Raw genomic sequence first — 22303 nt, 5'->3', positions numbered from 1 at the left:
TACAGCTCATCAACCGGACAAAGGGTTCAAGAACATTTGCTGCTGGTCTCAGTCGCTAAAAAATATGTTCAGCAGTCATGGAATTTAGGTCGCGCGTGTGGACACAGATTTGATGTCCGCCTGTCTGCTTAAAGTTTGCAAAGACAGCCTTATTGAACTATCTTACATTAACAGTATATGAGGGGTTAAAGTCAGGGAAGATGCCTTTTTGCTTGAAGGACTATCAAAGATGGATTAGCTGTGAAAATGTGGGAAATTACTATGACATTTTTATTTATTTACTACATTGTTGATGTTTTTTCATCCTTTACTTTCTCTAATTTGAGAATATCCAGTCGTTAAAATGAGGAAAAAAATGGAAACTAAGAGGAAGATGGCGGTAACTTCTATAAGACCTCTTAGGTATTATGTTGGAAAGCCGTCATACTGAAAGCACACACTAAGATCAGGCATTGGTCATGGGACCCTGGTGATGTGTCAGGGTTTCCAGACAAATCCACCTCAAGTTTAAGGGAAAGCACTTTAAGCAAGAGATGTTTCTTCTTTTGGCTTCTTGAATGTGTGAAAGGTCTACATAGCGCTTCCAGGTGAGACGACTCAGGTAGACCTCCACTTCAACGCCTCCTCTGTCCTCATTCCACAGGTAAACTGACCCAGAAAGAGGGGATTTCTCAGCTCAGGTTGGTAAGACAGAGCCTTCATTTCCTGAATATTGACCACCAAATGGCTGCTTTTGATGCTTGTCTACCGACCTCTTAACGTTCGGAGGAGGCATCTAAATGACCATGCCACGAAGGAAAACAGGGGGCCGAAAAAAGCTGCTGGAAATATCTTTGCAGTGACTTACAGTCCAAGTTCAGAGACTTATTCAGAGTCAGTTCAGAATCAGCACACCCCTCCAGCCTACTCCTGCCAGGCTCCAGGGAGCCTCCAACTGGCTTCTTCACTGACACAATATGTGCCGCCAGCACTTGCCCACTTTGAGTCAGATGATTACTCCTCATTTAAATCAGGACTTTTGCTCAGTCGATTTTTAGAGTTCGAAAATGGAGAAGAAATGCAAGACCGAAAGTGGCAGGTGGAAGAATCGTAGAGATAGCAGTGTATTTAGGAGCAGAAGCCTCCGACTTCTGTGTAAGGTTGTTTATGGCCATTTCTTTTGCAATGAATGTTTCCCAGATTCTTGATATTTTAGGTCTCACCTGTGTAGCGCATGCGCTCTCGCTTGCAGAAGATATTGTGTTCTAAAAGGGGCTTGGAGCCCGCCCACTGCTTACCATTCGCTGGCTTCATTGTCACTCTTATTTGCTGCCTAGCAATTGGCCTGTGTGTCCTGGCATCACTTTCTCTTTTTTTCGCGTGGCACATGGATCATGTGCTGATTGCTTTATCTTGATTAGGGTCCTTCCGCTGCTGCAGCTGTGATTCAGGTACTATCTTGCTTTTTTTTTTCTTCTGCTTCTTTCCTCCACCCTCTCGTTTTCTCTGTTGTTCACTCCACTCCACACCCATCCTCCTGTTGCCTTTGTTAATTATTTCCACAATATTAGCGAATCTATTGGCTTTGCCAATGCATGTTTTCTAGTCTGCATATTACTTCTAAACATTCTTCTAGATATGCTTTTAGATCAATGGTAGACAGGCCACCTGGCTCTCGAATAAAGCCATATTATATGAGGTGTGAAATACCGCATTTCTCCTGCAGCATGGCTAAAGACATTTATTCATTATTTTATTTGTTTTTATCTAGCACACAGAGATCAGGAGATGCTTCAATTCACTTCAATTGCAGCAATGCACAACCAGAAAATACAGAACCCGCAACAATGCATCATCCATCCAGCACAGAATCCTGCAGCAATACACAATCCATCCAACACAGAATAATGTGGCAATACACAATCCATCCAACACAGAACCATGTGGCAATGCACAATCCAGACAATACAGAACCCAGCAAAAATGCATACTCCAGACAACATAGCCCTGCAGCAATGCACAATCCAGAACCCCTTGACAGTACATAACTCAGACAACACAGAGCCCTGCAGCAATGCACAATACAGACAATACAGAACCACTCAACAATACACAATCCATCCAACACAGAACCCTGGGGCAATGCACAATCCAGACAAACAGAACCTCTTGACAGTACATAATCCAGACAACACAGAGCCCTGCAGCAATGCACAAAACAGACAACACAGAACCCCTCAACAATACATAATCCAGACAACAAAGGGCCCTGCAGCAATGCACAATCCAGACAATACAGAACCCCTAGACAGTACATAATCCAGACAATACAGAGCCCTGCAGCAATGCACAATACAGACAATACAGAACCCCTCAGCAGTACACAATCCATCCAACACAGAACCCTGGGGCAATGCACAATCCAGACAAAGAGAACCCTGCAACAAAACACAATCCATCCAACACAGAACCCTGCAGCAATACACCATCCAGACAGTACTTAACCCAGCAACAATGCATAATCCAGACAACAGAGCCCTGCAGCAATGCACAATACAGACAATACAGAACCCCTCGACAATACATAATCCAGACAACACAGAGCCCTGCAGCAATGCACAATACAGACAATACAGAACCCTGCAGCAATGCACAATCCAGACAATACAGAACCCAGCAACAATGCATAATCCAGACAACAGAGCCCTGCAGCAATGCACAATCCAGACAATATAGAGCCCCTCGACAATACATAGTCCAGACAACACAGATCCCAGCAGCAATGTACAATACAGACCCCCTCGACTATACATAATCAAGACAACACAGAGCCCTGCAATAATGTATAATCCGGACAACACGGAGCCCTGCAGCAGTGCAGAGTCCAGACAACACAGAGCCCAGCAGCAATGCACAGTTCAGACAACACAGAACCCAACAGCAACCCATTAACGCAGAACCCTGCATCAATGCACCATCCAGGCAACCCAGAACCCTCCAGCAATTCACAGTCCAGACAGCACAGAGCCCTGCAACGCACAATCAAGACAATACAGAATCCCTCATCAATGCATAATCCAGACAATACAGAACCCTACAGCAATGCACAAATCAGACAATAGAGAATGCCTCGACAACACATAATCCAGACAACACAGAGCAATGCACAGTACAGCCAACACAGAACCCTACAGCAACGCACAATCCATCCACCACAGAGCCCTGCAGCAATGCACTATCCAGACAATACATAACCCAGCAACTATGCATAATCCAGACAACATAGAGCCCTGCAGCAATTTACAGACCAGACAACACAGAGCCCTGCAGCAATTCACAGACCAGACAACACAGAGCCCTGCAGCAATTCACAGACCAGACAACACAGAGCCCTGCAGCAATTCACAGACCAGACAACACAGAGCCCTGCAGCAAGTTATAGTCCAGAAACACAGAGCGCTGCAACAATGACCAATCCAGCCAGCACAGACCCCTGAAGCAATGTACAATCCAGACAGTACAGAACCCTGAAGCAATGCACAATCCAGCCAGCACAGAACCCTGAAGCAATGCACAATCCAGACAGCACAGAACCCTGAAGCAATTCACAATCCAGCCAGCACAGAACCCTGAAGCAATGCACAATCCAGACAGTACAGAACCCTGAAGCAATGCACAATCCAGACAGTACAGAACCCTGAAGCAATGCACAATCCAGCCAGCAAGAACCCTGAAGCAATGCACAATCCAGACAGTACAGAACCCTGAAGCAATGCACAATCCAGCCAGCACAGAACCCTGAAGCAATGCACAATCCAGACAGCACAGAACCCTGAAGCAATTCACAATCCAGCCAGCACAGAACCCTGAAGCAATGCACAATCCAGACAGTACAGAACCCTGAAGCAATGCACAATCCAGACAGTACAGAACCCTGAAGCAATGCACAATCCAGCCAGCAAGAACCCTGAAGCAATGCACAATCCAGACAGTACAGAACCCTGAAGCAATGCACAATCCAGCCAGCACAGAACCCTGAAGCAATGCACAATCCAGGCAGCACAAAACCCTGAAGCAATGCAGAATCCAGACAACACAGAACCCCGAAGCAATGCAGAATCCAGACAACACAGAGCCCTGCAGCAGTGCAGAATCCAGACAACACAGATCCCTGCAGCAGTGCAGAATCCAGACAACACAGAGCCCTGCAGCAATTCACAGACCAGACAACACAGAGCCCTGCAGCAATTCACAGACCAGACAACACAGAGCCCTGCAGCAATTCACAGACCAGACAACACAGAGCCCTGCAGCAATTCACAGACCAGACAACACAGAGCCCTGCAGCAATTCACAGACCAGACAACATAGAGCCCTGCAGCAATTCACAGACCAGACAACATAGAGCCCTGCAGCAATTCACAGACCAGACAATACAGAGCCCTGCAGTAATTCACAGACCAGACAACACAGAGCCCTGCAGCAATTCACAGACCAGACAACATAGAGCCCTGCAGCAATTCACAGACCAGACAATACAGAGCCCTGCAGTAATTCACAGACCAGACAACACAGAGCCCTGCAGCAATTTATAGTCCAGAAACACAGAGCGCTGCAACAATGACCAATCCAGCCAGCACAGACCCCTGAAGCAATGCACAATCCAGACAGCACAGAACCCTGAAGCAATTCACAATCCAGCCAGTACAGAACCCTGAAGCAATGCACAATCCAGACAGTACAGAACCCTGAAGCAATGCACAATCCAGCCAGCAAGAACCCTGAAGCAATGCACAATCCAGACAGTACAGAACCCTGAAGCAATGCACAATCCAGACAGTACAGAACCCTGAAGCAATGCACAATCCAGACAGTACAGAACCCCGAAGCAATGCAGAATCCAGACAACACAGAACCCTGCAACAGTGCAAAATTCAGACAACACAGAACCCTGTACCAATGTATAATTCAGACAACACAGAGCCCTGCAGCAGTGCAGAATCCAGCCAACACAGAGCCCTGCAGCAATGCACAGTCCAGACAACACAGAGCCCTGCAGCAATGCACAGTCCAGACAACACACAGAGACCTGCAGCAATGCACAATCTGAGCCCTGCAGCAAAGCACAATCCAGCCAACACAGAACCCTGCAACAGTGCACAATCCAAACTATACAGAACCCTGCAACAATGTATAATTCAGACAACACAGAGCCCTGCAGCAGTGCAGAATCCAGACAACACAGAGCCCTGCAGCAATGCACAGTCCAGACAACACACAGAGACCTGCAGCAATGCACAATCTGAGTCAGGCAGCAAAGCACAACCCATCCAACACAGAACCCTGCAGCAGTGCACAATCCTACTAACACAGAACCCTGCAGCAGTGCAGAATTCAGACAACACAGAGCCCTGCAGAAATGCACAATCCAGACGACATGGAGCACAGCAGCACTGCACAATCAAACCAACACAAAACCAAGCAGCAATGCACAATTCAGACAACATAGAATCCTGCAACCATGCAAAATCTAGACAATACAGAACCCTGCAACAATGTATGATTCAGAAAACACAGAGCCCTGCAGCAGTGCAGAATCCAGACAAAACAGAACCCTGCAGCAATGCACAGTCCATACAACACAGAGCCCTGCAGCAATGCACAATCCGAACCCTGCAGCAATGCACAATACAGACAACACAGAGCCCTGCACCAAAGCACAGTCCAGACAGCATAGAATCCATCCTGCTGTAATGCACAATCCAGAAAGTACAGAACTCTACAGAAATGCACAATGCGGCCAACACAGTAGCAATGCACAATCCAGATGACATGGAACCTTGCAGCACTGCACAATCACACCAACCCAGAGCCTGGCAGCAATGCATAATCCAGACAACTCAGAACCCTGCAGCAATGCACAATCCATCCAACACAGAACCCTGCAGAAATGCACCATCCAGACAATACAGAATCCAGCAACTAAGTATAATTCAGACAACACAGAGCCCTGCAGCAATTCACAGACCAGATAGCTCAGAGCCCTGCAGCAATTTATAGTCCAGAAACACACAGCCCGACAGCAATGCATAAGCCAGACAAAACAGAACCCTGCAGCAATGCATAATCCAACCAACAGAGAACCCTGCAGCAATGCACAGTTCAGACAACACAGAACCTTGCACTACACAATCAAACCAACAAAGAGCCGTGCAGCAATGTTGCATCCAGGCAGCACAGAGCGATGCAGAACTGCACAATCCAGATGACAGAGAAACCTTCATACAAACATGTTGTGCTTCGACACACAATGTAGACATTGTGTTAATTTGCGATCTAGATGACACAGACAAATCAAATGTGCATTAACACACAACCCACACCATATGGCGCCATCTGCAAATACTAACCATGGGCAAAGCACTACGCTACGCTCGCGTAGTTTGCGAAGTTTGCGCTACTTCGCAGTACGCGAACTGCCCGCAGCAGAGTGCAAACAGGCTTAGCGTAGCCTAGTGCAGCGGTCATTTTTTGCTTGCTTGCGGTCCTCAACGTCAAGTTGGCGACCGCGAGCAAGCAAAATGACATCCCGGCGAGACTTTTTCCTCGTTCGGAATCATCAACATCAAGTTGCCGATTGCGAGCGTGGAAAATAGACCTCCCGGCGAGATTCTCAACGCGGGGAGGTCAGGTTTCTCATTGAGAGTGGTCGCGTATGCTCGTAACCGCTCGCGATGAGAAACTACCAGTCCGCGTTGAGAAAGCTGCTGCTCGAGTAAAAATGTACTCGAGCGGCAGAAAACTACAACTCGCACTGTGCAAGATGCCGTTTTCAATGATTGCACAGTGCATGATGCTTGTCCGCACTGTGCAATCATTGAAAACGGGATCTTGCACAGTGGGAACAGAGTACTACGCAGTTCTCATAGTGCTACGCGTAGCTTGCGTAGTGTGAAGTGCACTTCGTGTAGCTACGCATAGCGCTACTTCGTGAACTATGCCCAGCCCTAGTAAATACAAAATCCCAGTGGGGTAGCACAAAATAATGCACCCTCCCACCCCCTTTTGCAGGATGTGATGAGGGGGCCATGAGTCTCCTAAATCTTAGAGATATTCATTGATTGGCCTTTGGCTGTACGGGGGGGGGGGGCTTGTAGGGTTGGGTTCCCAAGGGTGGTTGGGGACGTCCTGGGCCGCAGGGGCCAGTGTTACACCCCTGCACAATCCAAACAATGCTGTGCTGTGTGGTAATACACAATCCATGCAAGACAGATTCATGGTGTAGCACACATTCTATATGGAAATGCACAGCCAGCCAAGGCACGTTTAGTCAACACTGATCCATGTGACAAAACACAATGAAGACAACACAACGCACAGAGAAGTGCAAGAATGTACAATTAAATCAGATCAGAGCTGCACGGCAATACACAATTCAGAAAACTCATAGCCGTGTGTCTAAGTACAACCTTAACAAATGTCATACCACACAGATCCAAGTGTCAATGCACAATTAGAGCCATGTATCAGCGCAACTCAGACAACTCCTAGCCTTGTGTCTAAGTACCACCGTAACAAATGTCAATATTCTTACAGATGAGATTACACACCGCTTGTTGGACCCGGCCTCATGGCGTGGTCCTACCCCTCCCGCATGGCGGGCCCAGGACGACATCGGCCCTCCACCCAGCATCGGGCAGCCCTTTTGCCCGACACTGCACGCCCCAACATTGTTGGTCCGGTCACCATCCCGGACCCCCACTACCGGCCTGGCTCCATCATGGGCCCTCACGACCTAAGCACGAGGCCGCGCCCGACTCCATCTTGGGCCCACCACGTCCCGACCACGTGGCCTCGGCCCCGGCCCAGGTCCAGCGAAGCCCAGACATTGAGGCACCAAGATCCACCCAGGTGATCGAGTGGCCACTCGACAGATCCCGGAGAAAAGGGAGTTTCGATGGCCCTCCAGCCGTCCCCGGACGCCTGGTTTCGATCGCCCTCCGGCCTCCCTGGGCGCTGGCTCCACCCCCCTGCTGGGGGTCTGGACACCATCATCCCGGCCCCTCTGACCCCCAGGCGCGATGGTCCGGACATCAAAGGACTCCAGTCCTATATCTGGGCCAGCCCCGGAGTAGGACACCAGTTGTATCCTGGACTTGAAGCCCTGCTGACGCTGTCACGGCCGACACCAGAAGAACTCATTGCCAGTAACCTGAAGAGACCCTGAGAGCCTGCTGGCGCTGCCGCGGCTGAACCACCTGAGAGCCCGCTGGCGCTGCCGCGGCTGAACCACCTGAGAGCCTGCTGGCGCTTCCGCGGCTGAACTATCTTGAGAGCCTGCTGGCGCTGCCGCGGCTGAACCATCTTGAGAGCCTGCTGGCGCTGCCGCGGCCTCCTCTCCGTTAAGACCACCTGTCGAGTCCTGCTGGCGCTGCCGCGGCTCGACCTCTCGGAACCCCCGGCTCGAGGATTGAGAGCTGTGCGCAGGGTATCCCTTCCTGTATCCATACCGAGACTGTCCCGCTACCCTGTCCCTTTTACGAGACTCTACAGGTCCCTCGATCTGCCTGTATATACCGCTGAGACCCAGCAACCTTTATTCTTGATAAAGCCTAAGAACTCAACCTCTTGTGTGGTGTCCGTTTGTAGTGTTGTGGTTACCCTGCTGTCCGATCCTAGGAGAGGACCCTCCCCCAGGAGGCCTCTCGATAACGCTCGGCTACTTCTCGACGGAGGGGTGGACCTAGGGGTGGTCAGTCAGACATCTTCTGCCTCCCCCGGGATCGCCTTTCTAACACCGCTTTACCCCATACCCTGTAAAAAATACAACATGGAGTGTTATTAGTGGTTTAAGTGTGTGTTAACAATGCACAGCACAGAGCCACGTTTCAATAGACAATCCGCACAACAGAGAGCTGGGTGTAAATACACAATCCAGACAACATAGAGCCATATGTCATGTGCAACCTAGACACCGCAGAACCAAGTGTCAATGCACAATCAGACAACATAGATCCGAGTGTCAATGCACAATCTAGAGTAGTGTGTCAATGCACAACTCGAACAACATAGAGCCATGGTCAATGCCCAATCTAGATAACACAGGTGCGAGTGTCAATGCACAATCTTGAGCTGTGTGTCAATGCACAACACAGATAACAAAGAGCCATGTATCAATGCACAATCCAGAAACTTGTGACAATGCACAACCAGACAACACATTGTATCAATGCACATTCTAGAGCCGTGTATCAATGGACAATGCAGACAACATATAGCCATGTATCAATGGACAACATAGACAGCATAGAGCCGGGGCCAATGCACAATCCAGAGTTTTGTGTCAATGAACAACCATCATTTGACAACACAGAGCCAAATGAGCATATGCAATCAAACAACACAGAGTTGTGTGTCAACTTGTAATGCACAATCTAGAACCGTGAAACAATGAGTAATCCAGTCAAGTCAAGTTCAAGTTCAATACAAGTTTATTTAGACCAATGATCCCCAAACGTTTTAAAACCACATCAATAAAACATCAGTAAATCATTCTAAAACCACAATTCATTATTTTGCCTCATAAAATACAATCAGCATTCCCTTCGACATTTCTTATCACGTAGGCCACACAGAACTAGAAAATAGGCAAATCAGTTCAAAACGGTATTGAGGAATTCTTTAACTTTTTGGATAAACTTCTCCATGGCACACGCGATGTCTAAATTACTCATTTCAGTTAAGAGGTTTACTGCTTGAGCCCTATTTTTAATATCGTATTTTTAAAAAAATGGACATAAAAACAATTTTCGTATCTCTAAGAGTTTCTGACAATCCAGTAGTAGATGTAGGTTATCGCATGTTGTTCCCAAAGTGCAGGTGCATTTTCCCTTGCTATCAATCATAAATCTCTTTACCCGGTAATTCATATAACATAGGTTTACCCCGATCCTTAACCTTAGCAGTTCTCTTCTCAACCAGTAGCTAGGGAGCCTATCAATATAGGGGTAGTGTTGTTCATTGGGCCACGCTAGCGCCATGAAACGTACAGAGTTTTTTCTCAAGAGGTAATCCTTGTCCTGAGTTTGTGAAATTTCTTTACCCAGGACCCTAAATTCCCTCTTGTCGATCTTTATTTGGAGAGTCTTGGAGCACATCATAATCCTCATAATGCGGCATGCCTCGGTGATGATAGCTCTTATCCCTTTTTCCCATATTAGCTCACTCTTTGCCAATCTCATTTCTACACCATTGTGAGATTTTATGATCTTCCCCCGTGGGCGCTGTGAGAAACGTAATAGGGCCATACAAGCAGTTAGGATGTATGACGTTACAACGCATACTTTTACAACGACTACCTTTACATCGCAAGTTTTACAACGCATACCATTACAACGCATAATGCTTTTGGGCGCTGGATAGTGAATAGTTTAATTTACTATTCCAACTCCAGTCCCCGTGGACACTAGGGAAGGTTATTGGATAGTAAATTAACCTATTCCCTATCCTAGTGCGCCCCCAAGCGCTATGCGTTGTAATAGTTTGCGTTGTAAAAGTTGCGTCGTAATGGTAGTGCGTTGTAAAAGTTTTGTTGTAAAGGATGTTTCCCAAGCAGGGATACCCCATGAGGTTGTTCCCAATTTTAATCTCACTGCCTGGATCATTGACGATTTGGACAATGAAAATAAATGTTTCAAAGTGTTACCCTCCTCTGAGCCCCATCCGTTTTTACCATTCAAATAAAGCACTTCTGCACCATACAAGAATTGGGGTGGTATCATTGCTGAGTAAGCTTTTAGGACTGGTCTATCGGACATGTCGCCATATGCACAGTTGAATCTTTTGAGCCCCCTGACCGATGCCCTCAGCTTTAGAGCGTCGAGATGAGTATGCCACTGCATACATCTCGAACCACATACCCAGGTACCTATATTCTGCAACCTTTTCCAACTTTTCGGTGCCCAGAACCCAAGTGTACCCTCTTTTCCTTGGACCGAAGCATACGTTTTTTGTCTTATCCATATTGACAACGAGTTTTTTGCAATGACAATATTCATTAAGATTGTTTAGTTTTCTTTGTAGGCCAATCTCCGTTTGATCCATAATTACTTGCTCGTCCGCGTAGAGATCTCAACCCACAATTCACAGAGCCGCGTGTCAAGGTGCACCCCACACAACACAAAACACTGCGGCTGTGAATAATTAGACAGCCTGGAAGCTGTCCTCAATGCTCGATCCAGCCTGCCAGCAGAAAGAGATCCTTCTAAGACACGGCACAAATGCCAAGGACAGAGCACAAACCCTGCTCACAGCGGAGGGCCCCAACAATGAGAGCCGGTGGCCCCCACAGCGGCTCAAATTAAGCAATGCGTTCCAGCCCAGCCAGCGGACCCCCACGTTCTTCCTTGAACCCTCCAAATATCAGGATTGCTTGGGGCCAGTAAACACTATCCGTAATATTAATATTTAAAAATATAATTTGTCCTTTTCAATAGCACCTGCCATAATCTGCATTGGAAGGATGACAGGCGAATCCACATTATTAGGTTTTAATTGTGGGGCATGAAGGCTACCAAGTGATCTCTGCAGCGGATGCTTAACCCACTGAGACATTTTCCCACAATCCATACATTCATGCATGTTTTACAAGTAAGAGCATCCTAGCAGTGTTAATGACAGACCTCCCAGAAACTGTATACAAATGTGTCCATTTTGAATCTGATTACAGAGTTTTAACATAGTTGGGGAAAATTAAAGGTTCATTTTAAAAGTAATAATAGGCTTGAAATGGACCTCCGTGCCGGAATCTGAAATGAAACTAAAACCAGCATCCTGTGCGGATGTGTGATTATGGTAACCGTATAATGTGTAATTGACACGCGCGTCGTTAACTTATTTTACTCTTATCACAACTCCTCTCCACCAGCCTCTCACAGGCAAACACAAGCACGCACAAGTATCACTTGGAATCTAAGGGCCATGGGCGCTTGAAGTAGGGGTGCGGGACCCCAGTATACATGAGCTGGAGTTCAGAAAGTAAATGAGTAATAAACACGCACTTACATTCTGTTTTTATCTTGTCACATCTGCTGTTCGTTTAAAGACAGAGGTCAAGTGTCAGGCTCTGTCTTCTCTCAAACTGTTCATCCAGCAATATACCCAGATAGCTAAACCTATCTACTATACCTATATTGTTATCCTTTATCACAAATGTTCTAGTCTTGGTGCCTCTAGATGCTAAAGTAGTTCCATAAATTCATAGAAATTATTCAATAAAGATTGCAAGCCAATTGTCATCCACGTGCGGGTACCGTTCTGCTTCCTATCCTTGGGACGTCTTTACAGTTATCCCTTAAAAACTGTCGCCAGGAACCCCATCAGGGCCTGAGCCTTCCCTGCTGACAATTCCATTATACTTTCCCTCACTTCTTCTAATTCAAGGTGAGCAGTATTTTTCATAATAGGGCAGCTGGTTGAAGTGTATTCGCAATCTCCAGCATATATGCGACCAAAATGCTCCTCCCTTTTCTGCGCAGGTAGAGTAACACTTATGTCTACTGCTGTGCCCTCATTAAATAAATGCTAATTTACTACTCTCCAGAAGACTGCACTATTCCTTGTGTCCCAGGCCTCTTTAAGCTTATCCCACGTTTCTCTCTTCAGGGCATCCGATCTTACCTTACGAGCCTGCGCATATGCCTGCCTGGCCACCTTAACTGCGCATCTCTGCCTTGGTTTAGACTTTAATGCTAATATCAAATCTTTATGGGCCTTTGAGCAGTTCTTGTCAAACCATTTAGGTCCTGAGCTAATAACCTTAACATTATCTCTGGTCAAGGCTCATGAATCTCTTTGCAGATGGTGGAAAAAGAGTCTAAAATGGCCAAGTCATATACGTCTTCATTCAGACAGACCTCAAAATCACTACTGTACTTCTGCACCAGATTCCTTAGCCCGTTCGATGCTGATGACTGAACCCCTCTGTCATCAGCTGCGGTTGGGCTGTGCTGATGACGAAGCGGTTCCGTCATGACCCGGCCTCCGCGCCTGCGCGGGGCTGATTTCGCGCATGCGCGGCGCGTTCTATTGAGTGGGCGGGGCCATGATGGAACCGCTCCGTCATGAGCACAGCCCAACCGCGGCTGATGACGGAGCGGTTCCGTCACCAGCATGTGGCAGCCGCGTGGCCACCCCGCCCCTTTAGCACTGCGGCGGAATAGCCACTGCAGCGATGCGGTTAAAAGTTCCTCCGGGAGTACTTTCCCCCAACTAATACACCTCCCTTGAGTTTTAGAACATATTTAGGTCTCTATGGATATTGGGCGTCTTTGCTTCAGGATCATTCCAGCTAAACTTTGCAGTTATTGGGTTGTGATCATTAAAAGCATTCCATACTATTTTAAAATCTACAAAATACTCTGGCAGGTGAGTTGTTACCAAAATATAATCTATAGTTGAGTTTTTTCTCTTCACCTTAAAAGTCGGGACCGCCGTGCCAGAGACATACTCTACTCGGATGTATGACGTTACAACGGGAACTTTTACATCGCATACCATTACAACGTGAATTTTACAACGCAGGATCATTTACAACGACTACCTTTACAACGCATGTCATTACATAGCAGATGCTATTACAACGCATGCAATTACAACGTAAGTATAGGTAAGTATATCATTTTTAAATATATAATAAGTAATAATAATTTAATTTCTTTATTTAATTTTATTAATTTAAGTAATTTTAAGTTATTTTTTTTAATTAACCCTTAAAATACCCCGTACCCCAAAACCCAAACCTAGCCCTGAACCCTTAAAATACCCTTGTACCCCAAAACCCAAACCTAGCCCTGAAACCTAAAAATACCCCTGTACCCCAAAACCCAAACCTAGCCCTGAAACCTAAAAATACCCCTGTACCCCAAAACCCATACCTAGCCCTGAAACCTAAAAATACCCCTGTACCCCAAAACCCATACCTAGCCCTGAAACCTAAAAATACCCCTGTACCCCAAAACCCATACCTAGCCCTGAAACCTAAAAATACCCCTGTACCCCGAAACCCAAACCTAGCCCTGAAACCTAAAAATACCCCTGTACCCCAAAACCCAAACCTAGCCCTGAAACCTAAAAATACCCCTGTACCCCAAAACCCAAACCTAGCCCTGAAACCTAAAAATACCCCTGTACCCCAAAACCCATACCTAGCCCTGAAACCTAAAAATACCCCTGTACCCCAAAACCCAAGCCTAGCCCTGAAACCTAAAAATACCCCTGTACCCCAAAACCCATACCTAGCCCTGAAACCTAAAAATACCCCTGTATCCCAAAACCCAAACCTAGCCCTGAAACCTAAAAATACCCCTGTACCCCAAAACCCAAACCTAGCCCTGAAACCTAAAAATACCCCTGTACCCCAAAACCCAAACCTAGCCCTGAAACCTAAAAATACCCCTGTACCCCAAAACCCATACCTAGCCCTGAAACCTAAAAATACCCCTGTACCCCAAAACCCATACATAGCACTGAAACCTAAAAATACCCCTGTACCCCAAAACCCATACCTAGCCCTGAAACCTAAAAATACCCCTGTACCCCAAAACCCAAACCTAGCCCTGAAACCTAAAAATACCCCTGTACCCCAAAACCCAAACCTAGCCCTGAAACCTAAAAATACCCCTGTACCCCAAAACCCAAACCTAGCCCTGAAACCTAAAAATACCCCTGTACCCCAAAACCCATACCTAGCCCTGAAACCTAAAAATACCCCTGTACCCCAAAACCCAAGCCTAGCCCTGAAACCTAAAAATACCCCTGTACCCCAAAACCCATACCTAGCCCTGAAACCTAAAAATACCCCTGTATCCCAAAACCCAAACCTAGCCCTGAAACCTAAAAATACCCCTGTACCCCAAAACCCAAACCTAGCCCTGAAACCTAAAAATACCCCTGTACCCCAAAACCCAAACCTAGCCCTGAACCCTTAAAATACCCCTGTACCCCAAAACCCATACCTAGCCCTGAAACCTAAAAATACCCCTGTATCCCAAAACCCAAACCTAGCCCTGAAACCTAAAAATACCCCTGTACCCCAAAACCCAAACCTAGCCCTGAAACCTAAAAATACCCCTGTACCCCAAAACCCAAACCTAGCCCTGAAACCTAAAAATACCCCTGTACCCCAAAACCCAAACCTAGCCCTGAACCCTTAAAATACCCCTATACCCCTAAACCCAAATTAAATAAATGATTAAAAAAAGATAAACGTACCTATACTTACGTTGTAATGGCATGCGTTGTAATAGCATCTGCTATGTAATGCCATGCGTTGTAAAGGCAGTCGTTGTAAAAGATCCTGCGTTGTAATAGTAGCGTTGTAAAAGTAGTCCGTTGTAAAAGTTGCGTTGTAACTGTTGTTTCCCACTCTACTCTAAGTAATAGATTAAAAAGGTTTAATTCTGAGATTAAAAGGTTACATTTATCACCTTGACTAATATGATTGAAGTGAATCTGCTCTAATTCCTCTGGTCGGACCTGGTCCCTTTCCTCAGCACAAGTGTTGCAGGGATGTAGGTTAAAAACTCCCACTAACAAAACTATTGGCGAGTGGGACCTAAAATACACGTGTCTGTGTTGTGTTGTTATATTAATCAAGCAGTTACTATTCAGGTTCACCAATGTCACCTATTGTGATGTCATCAGGGTTACGGTCATATGGCATGACCTCCGTGAAAAAATAAGTGTCAAAAGTAGTATGATGTCACTACCAGTGATGTCATTGAGGGCAATGGGCAGTTGATGTCACTTCCGCTACCCCTGTTTTTGGGTGAATTGGCATCCGTAAGAAGTAGGAGACTGAGCAACTGATAAACAATAATACTTCTGGATGCTTCCCATTACTATATGCGGAACTTATTGATAAAAGACACCACACTCTGTAGGTGAGGGTTCATCAACCCATCTAAGTGCACACACTTATGCTAATTCAATTTCCATAAGACGTTTGGCTGTTTCTAACAGTTTTATACTTCTTTTATGTTTGTGTTTCTTCACAGAGAGTGTTGTCTTTTAACAAGTCTCACTATCTCTGTATTAAATCGTAAATCCGGTATTTGTAAAAGCGCTAACTACTTATGCTTATCAAGTCACTGGGGCCGTTATGGAAATTAAGTGAGCCATTGCCCAGAGTCACATGGTGCTGAGCTGAGTTGCCGCCGGAGCCGGGGATCGAACCGGGAACCCTGTGCTCCGAAGGCAGCTGCCCTGGCCTCTGCACCACACCACTCCAACGTATGTTAGATACCTATGTGGTGTGTGAGTGAGAGACTTGTATGATGCTCCTGATGCTGCCATCTGTCCTTTCCTTATCCATTATGTTAGGGAAGGTTGAGCTGCTGCCGTGCAATTGTTGTGCTCTGCATAAAACACCCCACTCTACGAACACAATCCATTTGTATTATCAGTGCTTGTTTTAAGGCATGGTGCAAACGTCATAAAATATGTGAGAAGTGTTACGTTTTGGTTTTACATGTAAATCCTGCATTTTAATTATGAAGTAGCCAGCATTGTAACATTTTATAAACATATCTGGCAAGTGACTCGAAGTCATGTATAGCACCAGCAGCCAGTCCTAGCATCCTAGCCAACGGTGCTTTGCATGCTGAAGATCTGAGGCCACAGAGGCAGGGTTAAAATTGAAACTACAAGCCCCACAATGCAACCTGCTGTTAGCTGAGAAAGGCTGATGGTGTCATAGTGGCGCTTGGCAGACTTCCAAAACCACTCACAGAGGGCAGGTACAGAGACCTGAGAAGATGGTGAGCAGCCTTCCCAGGACATCTAAAACAACTTGAAACGTTATACTGGTGAATGACAATTATCCTGAAACGTATTTTAAGATTAAGGCTCCCTGTTTACCGTAAAACCGGGAGCAGTAGTTAAGATCCACCGCACTGGCTGAGCCAACGATGGTGAAAACTAAAAACGTTTACTGAAGTAAGTGTTACCATGCACTGCATTTACCATACGGCACCCGTGCGAACTCAGGGGCAGATTTACGTTAACTGGCGCGCCAGTTAATGTGCGCCACAGTGCGCCACAGCTCCGCCACCCATGGTGCGCTGCATTTACAATGCGGCGCACCATGGTGCAAGGAAGGGAAGATGCGTGACGCATCTTTCGGCGTACGGGCGGCGCATTGCTGGAGTCATGTCGCAAGTGCGACATGACTCCTGCAATGCACAGGGGCCACCCCTACATTGCATGGTGCATCACCCTTACGCCTGCTTCAAGCAGGCGTAAGGAATTGACGTAGAAAGTGACTGAGTGAAATCTTATAGATTTCACTCAGCCACTTTTAGGAGGCGTTCCTGCACAGGAACGCCTCCTTATGGCGCAGGGCTTTACAACGTGATGCATCTCCTAGATGCGTCACGTTGTAAATAGGGCCCATTGTTTGCGCCGCCGTTGCGTCAAATAAAGTGACGCAATTGCGGCGCAAGGGCCTCATAAATCTGCCCCTCAGTGCTGGGATGCGGCCAGTTTTTTGGCAGCGATAAGGCCCTCAGTAAGAGCTCCTGTGTATTGGTGATACTTGTAGTAATTAGCATATCAATTACAGGGCCACTGGTAAGTAGGGCTTGAATCTATTCTTTGTTAACAAAATGAGTTTATGTAAAAAAATATATATATTTGAAAACCATTACCTGGTGGGCAAAGTACTTTGATATTTTTCAAATATATAGCTGCATCTAAAAAGAAGTTGGCCGGTTTTATCTTCACAAAGGCTCATCAAGCAGATATGCCAGTTGGTTTTACGGGTGATGAGCAGGGTCCACTTTCCACTTACACATTTGCCTACATTAATGCAGAGAAAATAATTTCTATCTATATATAAGGCATAACTTGAGAAATATACCTTAACAAGCATTTGTAATGCAATAGGTCTCGCAATTGCAAGATTTTGAGCTATTTGAATTGTAAATGACAATGCCTTTTATGTATGTGGTTAAAAAACCTGCAATAATAAAAAGCAGCCATTTACAATAGCAATAAGTCAACGTTTCTAAAATGCAAGACCTATTGCATTGCAAATGCTTGTTGTTAACAAGCCCCCATGCTACTCTTTCACGTTAAGAGGCCACGCCCCTTTTTAGGGCTCGGACTCCACCCCCTGAAAGGGGAGGAGTTAGAGAACTAATGTTAAAGGAGAAAAAAAAGAAGAAGAGGGCCTTGGAGAGAGAAATTCCAGACATTCCTTAGCGTTTTCTGTCATCTGGTCAGTGATTCGTCTTCCTTGTGTTTTCTTTTTAATAGGCTTGAAGTGATAGGGTAAATGTAGTTTTGTTCCGCCATTTTGAGGCATATTTCGTGCGTGCTCGCGCAAAGAAGTACATTAATTATATTTAGGAGCTGTCAGGGTGGCCGTGTAATGCATTGCAGATGGTGCGCGCGCGTTCACCATCTAGCAGTGTGTTTGTCGGGCGCGCGTCCTCCTCCTTACGTGCACACAGGCATATACGCCGTGTGCGGCTCCTTCCTGCCGGGTGCGCAGCCGGCGGCTGATGAAGGAGCTGCAGGACATCCGCAAGCTGAGCGAGCGCTTCATCACGGTGGAGCTGGTGGAGGACAGCCTCTTCGACTGGAACGTCAAGCTGCACCAGCTGGACAAGGACTCCACCCTGTGGCAGGACATGAAGGAGACGGGCACCGAGTTCATCCTGCTCAACCTCACCTTCCCGGACAACTTCCCCTTCTCGCCGCCCTTCATGCGGGTGCTGAGCCCGCGCCTGGAGAACGGCTACGTGCTGGACGGGGGCGCCATCTGCATGGAGCTGCTCACCCCCCCGCGGCTGGTCCAGCGCCTACACCGTGGAGGCCGTCATGAGGCAGTTCGCCGCCAGCCTGGTGAAAGGGCAGGTAAGCTTTTATCTTAAGAGGGAGAGTACCGGCACTTCGCAGAAACAAGCCGGTACTCTGATATTTGCGTAGTGACACAAACTTTAGCCACACAGGAGAATTTGCACCCGTGCCACCCGCCGAGCAAGCACCTCGTAGAATCTTATCCTTTCCGAGGCAGAGGTCTCGATGATCTGCTGTAAGGGTAACATTTGAGAGAAATAGTATTTTAAATGGACAGGCGAGTGTTTGTAAATAGCAACACCGCCGCTGAGCCCCCTTCCATCAACGCAGTGTTTTTCCAGTTTCCTCCTCGCTCCGCCCGCGGTATTGCCCAAGATAGTTCGTTCATTCATAACGAGGCGGGACTTCTGCGAACTGTGCTCGTGAGTCGCTGACCTTTGAGCTATTTCCCTCGAGCGTGGCCCCTCCACCCGTGTCCTGTTACCGTGGTCTTAAATGACATGGGCTTCAAGGGCCCGAGGCAGCCCCCCGGTATGCCACCTGCTCCTGGCATCAGAATGGAGTGACTTCTGGGTCGCGGAGTAAGAAGGGAGGGTATGTATGGTAGACGTTTCCATACTTGTGTTGTATAGTAGGCACGGCGCTGTTTTCTGCGATTCATTTTCAACAGGGAATGTCATTCAGTGGAATGCGGCTTCAGAGCTCGCTTACATCGAGGCAGATACATCGAATGACCACGAGTTAGCTGAAGTCCTATCAGTGCACTTCGAGGCAGTTCAAATGCAACCCTCCCAAAAAGGATTCAGAAAATACGGATGATGGATTGTGTTTAGCCCAGTAGCTAGGAAGGATGCCACGGGCCCTGGACCAAGCAAGGAAAACGCACCCGTTCACTGCTGTAGGGATAGTAAAATGATCAGGCTTCAACGTGCCCCTTGGGCCTCTAGGCCCCAGTGCCACTGCACTTGCTGCACTTGCTGCACCAGTGGCACGCGCCTGGTTTATTCTTCACATACAGACACATCTGGGCCTCTGAAGACATGGTGACAACACACACACAAGTGTTTGGGCACATCACGGCTTGCTGGAAAGACACAGTAAATACTTTGAAACCACCATTGCCACTGGGGTCAGAGACGGGGCTGCCTTCTTACCACCCTTATTTTCGATTCACCCGTGGAAGGGGGATCTCTAAAGTGTTCTCCAAAGTTGGGGGGTAGGCACACTGCTAGACTGCTCAAGGTCAAGAAACAGAGATGGTACCTAGGATCTGAAAATTTGAAGGTTGTCTTTTACTATACCAGTAGGGGGCTCCAGTATATCTTTGATTTCAGCGTCATTGTTTTTTATTTTATAAAAACATACGATTAACACAATCAAGACTGAAATACATTGCTATCAAGTCACGATCAAGTTGGCCATTAAATCATCACCACATTAGGATTGATAAAATGACCGACATTAGCGGTTTTAGGATATTAAACCTAGAAATGCTGTAAAATAAAATGACAACAAACAGGGCAAGATTTTCTTCATTATCGCATATGAAAGCACTTTCAAATATGTGAGTTCAGGATACCAGTTGTACAAACACCGATTGTGTTCAATAGACTATAATGTTCATCTATAATAATCTGGGCCATTACAGGGTTTACATGACAACTGTCCTGCCTTTTAGTTCACTAATGGTTCATGTTTAAAAACGATCACTTGTACAAAGTACTTCTCAGTGCAGAGCTATAAAGTGACGTATTAATATCAAAGTTTCCACATGTTAAGGAAATGCACATTTTGTTTTATAATATTTTACGTGAAGTTTGTTGTATGTTTTACATAGCAAACATTTTAAGGGCTCGGCTCGTGCACAGGCTCTAAGAGCCAAACCAAACCCTTGACTGGGCTTGGCTCTCACTGTTAATTTGTTGGCTCGATCATCTCTACTACAAATTAAAATGTTCAATTCATGAAGGTGGTCTGCATTCTAAATAGAGCTAGGTCATGACGGGTCTCCAACCTAATGACTTTCTGATTATGTCTCCATGTGTGTGGCAGCGTCATACATAAACTTAAACTTTACAATCTACACCTCTGGAGTTTTGAGGCAGTTTACCGCGCCCCACATATGATCCGATTTACATTCTCAACCTTTACGAATGAGCGGATAACTCCGATATTCTGTGACAGACAGTCACACCTATGATTAGATGTTTCACATTGAACTCAAAACCTAAGTCGCCTGATCTTGGGAGGCCATCCTGTGATGCGTGTTCCCTATACAGAGCAAACTGGGTATCCATAGCTTTTGGGGTGCATAGTCTAAAAGGACTAACTGCTTCACCTGCATTAAGGTGTGATTCTCTCACCAGCTCAACTCAGATCATCCCTCCGTCTTACCAACTAAAGGTGTCTGCACTCTTGCAGTGTGCTAATGTGGCCAGATAACATTACTGGGCCTACTAGCTGGTGTTTACTCACACACCTATTCAATCAACCATGCGACCTTCACGCTGTTGCACCCATGCTAAGATAAAAGACCATCAGTTAACAGCATCGGATCCCATAAGACACAGTAGGGTGATTCACCATTAATCTTACAAAGATAAACCCCAGGCAATAATCTTCACCTGTATAATGCATGAAACTCTGGATCCGTACAGCGTTCCTCCTCACCCTTCTCTTTCGGACTACAACATCAGCATCAACACACTAAAATGTCTCAGATCTGACATCCAGTCAGCGTGCAACTGTTAAAAATAGTGGAGCAGCAGCAATCTGCCATTGAATACTAACTACTTCAGCTAAAGGCACATTTATTGCAAAAAGAGCAACCTCCACTTTGAAAATGCAGCACTATACACATTAACAAACAGCACAGATGATTCAGGGCAATGTAAGTCAATACCACAATAAGGAAAAAAAAGTGCAGGTAGGTCTCTTTCCAGGCACATTGACTACATGCACTACGTGCCCTGGATCTCTGTTACAAAAAAAACATGTAATACTGCTATGAGTTTTAGGAGAACTGACGCAGTCTATGATGTTTTAACGGAATACGTATTTGAATTTTATTATCATTATAGATGTCGAACTTTTCTAATTGTTCTTTTATGTAATGTGATTACATATTGTGCTATTATGGTTGTTTGTTTCAACCGAATAAAGCTGGGAGGAGTTTGAGAACTAATGTTAAAGGAGAAAAAAAAGAAGAAGAGGGCCTTGGAGAGAGAAATTCCAGACATTCCTTAGCGTTTTCTGTCATCTGGTCAGTGATTCGTCTTCCTTGTGTTTTCTTTTTAATAGGCTTGAAGTGATAGGGTAAATGTAGTTTTGTTCCGCCATTTTAAGGCATATTTCGTGCGTGCTCGCGCAAAGAAGTACATTAATTATAATTAGGAGCTGTCAGGGTGGCCGTGTAATGCATTGCAGATGGTGCGCGCGCGTTCACCATCTAGCAGTGTGTTTG

The 22303-nt window shown here is 46.2% G+C and overlaps 1 protein-coding gene and 1 pseudogene across 1 annotated transcript in view; both read left to right on the top strand.

Annotated features, from left to right (window-relative positions):
• OLFML2A (olfactomedin like 2A) overlaps positions 1–22303 on the top strand; it is a 294077-nt gene that overhangs the window by 232885 nt on the left and 38889 nt on the right. The window lies entirely within an intron of this gene.
• LOC144756373 (ubiquitin-conjugating enzyme E2Q-like protein 1 pseudogene) lies at positions 18543–18969 on the top strand (annotated as a pseudogene).

The sequence above is a fragment of the Lissotriton helveticus genome, chromosome 5_1, assembly GCF_964261635.1.
Source record: "Lissotriton helveticus chromosome 5_1, aLisHel1.1, whole genome shotgun sequence".
NCBI classification, from domain to species: Eukaryota; Metazoa; Chordata; class Amphibia; order Caudata; family Salamandridae; genus Lissotriton; species Lissotriton helveticus.
This window is presented reverse-complemented; position numbering and strand designations above follow the sequence as displayed.